The following is a 6,474-nucleotide window of genomic DNA, read 5'->3' as shown; positions in this document are numbered from 1 at the left end:
TCGTCAATAGACATACACCATTTTAGATATAATTATATACGATACATCAACATAAGGGCATACTCTTCAGATTTGTTACACCTGACTGCGATATTGTCATAGTGACCCGTGTAAGGCCGTGTTCATGTTTGTTTGTATACTGCACGGATCTGTACAACTAATATGTTGAAGGTGTGACCGTTAGGGCGAGCACAGATTCAGTTTTCATTAAGTTCGGGCTCATCAAATGCACATGACATTCCATGCATCTAAGACAATGACAACATGTCATTAGGTCGTATCTTGCTTTACCAAACCGAAGCCTTGACAGGGCTGATTTTAATGAAGAACCGTTTTATTGACTATTTTTCTGCAATTTTAAATTCATTAACTGAAGGCAAATTTATTATTCGTTTAACTTTTTGTTGTTATACTCACAAGAACGTTGCTTTAGAGGTTGTGTACGAAGTGATACATTGTAGATCCAATTTTCTGCTGAAAAAAATTTTCTCTTCGTCCAGGCTTTGTCATTAGAGCTAGCAATGCTCGCTGCGCTCACTTTAATTGTAAGTTTCTTTGGTATTTTATACTTTCCTGCATTAGACAAAGTATTTATTACGTTATTATTGTTGCTACCGAGTGCTGTATAGCATACGTCCGTCTACACTGGTGCCAACTGATTACACTGAATATAGTTCTGCCCAATATATAGGGGTCTGCAGATATAGCAAGAATCCGAACAAAAATGGTGGACACATTTCTTTCACCAATCATGTTCACTGCTTTAATAACATTTTTTTTTTATTTAGCATTCAACTGGGACACTATTTCTTCTTTTTTAACTGCCACTATACATAGCTTTAAATCAAGATACCTGTAGGACATTTTATGTGTTATTCAGTTTTGAGAGTATAGAATCAAGGAAAAGATATACTAGTAATATGATAAAGGGAAGTCTTTTTATATTGATTGATCTTAACTCACTATAAGATACATTGGCCAATGATACTTCTTCTAAAGATGTTTTTCTTCAGAAACTTAGGTCAGGGGAGCATCTAACACTACCATATTTTGTAAGTGGGTCATTTTCAAAAAAAGTCCATTTTTTGAATTACGTATTTTTGAAAAATGAAAGTGGTTTTACTATGATTTTTTCAACTTTATTTGAATAATATAGTAATCAACTCCTAAAATCTACTGCATTGCATAAAAGAAAATATTTCTTTTAAAAAATATTGACATTTTATCTTAGTCATTTAAATTTTAATGTCCTTCCTGTTACTTTCATAAAAAGAGCTGAAAAACTCTATTTCAAAATTTTTTATCAAATAATCTTTTGTATATCGTCAAAAAATGAAAAAAATATCATTGAATGCCAAGATGTTTGACATTCATTTAATATATGAGCGTTTAAAAGCATGTCAAACTACCATATACCAAACAGAAGCAAAATCTATGGGGTTTTCTTCATGAAAAGCCTTATTGCTGAATATTTATATGCTATAGTTGAAAAAAAACATTCTTGTACATTATTTTTGTGATTAAAATAAACAGTTACAGAAAGTTATTTAAACAGGTGCTCTGCCAAGCAATTTAAACTAGGAAAATATACTGGTAACAGTAAGGATTTGGGTAACAGGAAGGACAAAACAGTAACAGGATGGACAAAACAGTGTAACAGGATGGACCATGAAATCTACATTTTAAATAAAAATTGACCTTTTTTAAACTTTATTGGTTAGGAAAAGAGAAATAAATGTAGAATAAAAACACGATTTTGTCAAATCTGGCAAATTCGAGACAATAAAAGACATTTATGTCCATCCTGTTACGAAATTTAATTGTAAAGTGCTATTAAAATATTTATCACTTCAAATTTTGTTTATTAAAGGTACTCTGTGCTGTTGCAAAACTAAGAATTTTTCATAATTTTAAGAAAAACAAATGATAAAAATTAAATCGGTATATAAATACCAGGATAATTTGTCCCTCCTGTTACAATTTCTGTCCATTCTGTTATAAGAGTGCATGTTTAAGTAGTAATGGCACTATTTGAAGCACTAACATATTTCAATATGATTTACGAAGTTTTTTAACATGTGTTATTAAACTTATATTACTTAGAAAAATAAAAGTAATTGTTTTTATTGTTAAAACTCAAGATATGAAGTCCAGTTTTCCTTACTGTTACCATATTAATGGTAACAGAAATGACAGTAACAGGATGGACGTTTCTCATATAAATCACCCCTTATTTAGTATAATGTACACTTTTTGCATCATCGAGACATTGAAACAATTTCTTTGTAGCTTAGTTAATCTAATTGCTTTAGGAGAATAAACAATTTAAAGAGTACTTGCATATTAAGAAGGTAACAGATAGGACGTATTTTCATTATACTCTACCAATAAGACAAACTTATCGACCTTTGAACCCTTTCTTTACTCACTTTCAAATCATGGCGCTCAAAAACTTGAGACAACAGAAAATGATGATATATTGTGGATCATGAAAACAGTTCCTAGGAAAGTGAGATAACTTTTATTTTAACATTTTCTGTTTGGTAACAGGAATGACATAAACTGGAGGGACATGTCACTTCCTGAATGTTAAATGCACAATACTAGTATTTAGTGGGCGGCATAGGTAAAACAATCATATTAAATTAATTTGTAAATAAATTCAATTAATATGAGGTGCAAAATTTGTACATATCTTCACATGGTAATATTTTCCCTATCATTTAAATAAGCACGTTATAAAATTTTTGTTAATGTGACATGGTTTTACTGTTAAATTTTACTCGGAATGCATAGAATATTTTTTATAAAACACCTCGGAGATGATCATAAAATAACTTATAAGCTGTATGACCATGTATATTAACTAATGGGAAAAAAACTTTAACTCTAAAAAATGTTTTTCCTATTTCTCTGATCAAAAGACAAAAAAGTGGACTTTTTTTGAAAATGACCCAAGTACAGTAATAATTAAACAAGATAGCATTTCTAGAATATCAATATACAATTATGGACTGTTTATCAGGTCTGAGTAGGGTTATCACCCTCGGGCGCAAGCGCCTGAGGGTGACAACCCTACTCAGACCTGATAATTGGTGAAGTCTTTCCCTTCTTAACAGTCCATTATTGTATAAAAAAATAAGAATTATCTCACTTTAACCACTGTAATTTCATCCAAAGGGCGACAACACAGTTGTAACTGTGCACGCTCGCTTAAGCTACTTCATTGTCATCTGAAGGATGACAACAGTTGTCACCCTGCATGTGAGGGAGACATCACGAATTATCCACCTCATGTGACATGCTCTAAACCAATCAGACTGACTGTATATCTGAAGGATAATAATAAAAATTGTCAAATGTAATCAGTGTAATAAGTACAGTCAGACCTTGTTATCTTTGTTATCCAATGAACTCGATGGGACCAAGAAAAAGACATCAGAGGTATTGAGATATCAGGGGTAAAAATTTGTAAAAATCACCTAAAATCTTTGGTTATTGAGATATCAGTGTTGAAGATGTTGAAGTTAAACTGCATATAATTTTTTTGTTCTCTCACATCCTGGATATATTTATATTTCTAATAATTTACAGACTGAAGGAAACATACGCTTTCATTTCATCAGGCGGGACAAATTGTTTTTCGTTGCCACAACAAGCAAGGAAACGTCACCAATTCTTATCGTAGAGGTTCTAACTAGGTAAGGTTTTTAAAGGGGTTTGATGGAGGATAATGAAAACAACTTACTGTAAATTAAAGCAGAAAAATTTTGTTAACAATTATTAATAAATTTAAATCACACACAAAATTTTAATAAGAGTGAATATTGAATAGAATACATGTATATGAGGTCTTTTTGGATGAGAAATTAGAAAAAAAATACCCCAACAAAAATTTTGCTTAAACAGTATAGATGCAAAGATGTATACTGTGAAATCACTTATTTTCATGGGGGTTAAATTTTCATTGTATTCAAGGTATGATGCGACCAACGAATTTATGTCCACCACGAAATGCAATTTTTCACATATATTACTAGAGAACAATTCTTCAACCACGTAATCAAATCCCCATGAACCAATATATTTACCTTAAACCACAAAAATTTGACTCCTCAAAAATATGTGATTTTACAGTATTTGATAAACTTTGATCATAACGTAGAATCAAGTGGGGTATAGTTGTATTGAAACTGGCTCTTATTCTGAATTCAGTATTTTGTATATATTGCTAAATCAATTTCCCTCTATACATTTTACACCAACCAATGACTGATGTTACAATTCATGGAATTTATATTTGATATTTTCATTTATCCATGTCCCTTACTATTTTATAGATTGTATCATGTCTTCAAAGATTTTTGTGGCGTGGTTTCGGAGGAATCGTTACAAGAAAATCTGCTCCTGATTCTAGAGGTTCTCAATGAATTTCTGGTGAGTTATGTAAAGGCCCCTTGTCTGCTATTGGTTTCTTGGGCTGGTATAAAATGTGATATGGAAAAATTTAAATATTATTATTCCCTTACAACCGAAATGAAGGGGATATAGTCATGCAGTTATGTGTGTTTGTTTAAGGAATAACTGTCTAATTTTTTGGTTTCATGATGTGACCAATCGATTGGCTTGCATGATTATTTGCATAAACACCTTCGACCTTTATGCATAGAATTATCATGCAAATTAATTGATTGATCATCGTCATGAAACAAAAAAAATCTGACAATTATTCCTTATATTTACATTCTTTTGATTCAGCAAATCCACGTGCTACAAGCCCGACACTTCTGTTTCTATCTGTCCCACCCCGTACAAGTTTTTTTAATCATGCCAATCAATGAAGCAGTAGCTTTACGCTTTGTAATTTTATCTCTGACAACGACATTGGAAATGTAAATATTTCTGGATGAGTGAGTTAATTCTGTGCAAAACAAAAATGACAAGATTGATGTCAAATGCTGCCTTGATTTATAGATATGACCTTTATGACAGGATATCGATGCTCTGCTTTGCAGTGCCCTTGTTCTCTCTATATATATATACAGACTGTAGTTTTCATAATTCTTTGACATAGGACTTTGGTTATGTCCAGCTGTCCACTACAGATAAATTACAGCCTCATATCCAATCCACACCGGTACTGACCAGAATAAACAGACAGCCAACACAGGATTAAACATCACGGGTGGTGAGTGCAATTAAATAATGCTTCCCTATGTCGCATTAACAGAATCATACATTGTGATCCCTAGTTTTCTATTAAATCTCTAGCTTTGTAAAATCAGATATTTTCACAAAGGGTTAATTTTTGTTGCTTTCATGATATAAAGAGACCAACAAATTCATATCCGTCATGAAATTTTAAAATTACAAAATGACAGAGATTGGCAATTCATAACTGGTTAATCGATTAATCGGTCGGAACAATGCTAATCGGTTAGAAAATCTGTAATTGGTTAGTCAGAAAAAATTAATTATATGTAAATTTGAACGCAGTTTCCTTAAAATTCCTTTTTTTAGAAGGTAACTGCTGCATAGATATTTATTTAGTGTTTTTTACTCATCTTATAATTAAGAATATTTGGTAATTATATATAGCTCTCCAGCTTGAGATCGCAGGGGTAATTGGTCAATTCATAAAGTGTTAATTACTGTTTTTAAAACATCATTCTGTTACCCAGATAGTCCTGTGATTATTTAATGATATTAAAAACATCATCGTTAGGCACTTTTACTTATGGTATGTCTTTTTTTGCCATTATCTATTAAATTACTGTAAAATCACATATTTTCATGGGGTCAAATTTTCATGGTTTGAGAAAAATCTCTTGGTTCATGGGGATTTTATTTCGTGGATGATGAATTACTGAGTACTTATGCATGTAAAATTTTACATTTCGTGGTGGACATGAATTCATGGGTCTCTTCATACCTGGAAAACAATGAAAATTTACCCCCATGAAAATTTGTGATTTCACAGTATGTTATTAGAAATAAAGTTGTATTATTGTAACATTAAGAGCTGACTATATGTTTTCAGTTTGGTATAGAAACAAAGACCACCCCTATCCCAGCAACCGACAGACCTGTCATAGGTTCCTCTGTCCAGAAGGTATGCATTATTTAATCCAAAAAAAAATACAGAACAAAAAACCATTCTCTTCAATGGAGAATTATTTTGAACCTTGCAACATTTGTTAATTCTTAAAGATTCTTTTAAGTCAATAAAAATTTCGGTTGCAGCAAAATTAAGTTAATTTGAATTGGGGTTGCAGCAAAATTAAGTTAATTTGATTTTTTTTCTCTCTCAGTTTTATAGAGGCCATTCCAAAACTTTCAAGACTTAAAGCAAGATAATTTCATCTTTATTGATTAAAAAAAAATGACGAAGAGTTGCTTTTTGGGGAAGGGGGTGTCAAAAAGTTTAGAATGAAGTTATGTCTCCAGACAGAACAATCTAAGAAACTCCCAATG

At 31.6% G+C, this 6,474-nt stretch overlaps 1 long non-coding RNA gene across 1 annotated transcript; it reads left to right on the top strand.

Moving 5' to 3' along the window:
* The first annotated feature begins 969 nt into the window (after positions 1–969).
* On the top strand, positions 970–6,132 carry LOC134242085 (uncharacterized). Its single transcript, XR_009986801.1, has 5 exons — positions 970–1,052; positions 3,595–3,701; positions 4,341–4,437; positions 5,075–5,188; positions 6,041–6,132. It is a non-coding gene; the product is annotated as an uncharacterized LOC134242085 (long non-coding RNA).
* The last annotated feature ends 342 nt before the right edge of the window (positions 6,133–6,474 follow it).

The sequence above is a fragment of the Saccostrea cucullata genome, unplaced genomic scaffold, assembly GCF_032062105.1.
Source record: "Saccostrea cucullata isolate Sc308-1 unplaced genomic scaffold, CSIRO_AGI_Scuc_v1 ctg21820, whole genome shotgun sequence".
Taxonomy (NCBI): Eukaryota; Metazoa; Mollusca; class Bivalvia; order Ostreida; family Ostreidae; genus Saccostrea; species Saccostrea cuccullata.
The sequence above is the reverse complement of the archived record's forward strand: the minus strand, read 5'-3'. Positions and strand labels throughout refer to the sequence as shown.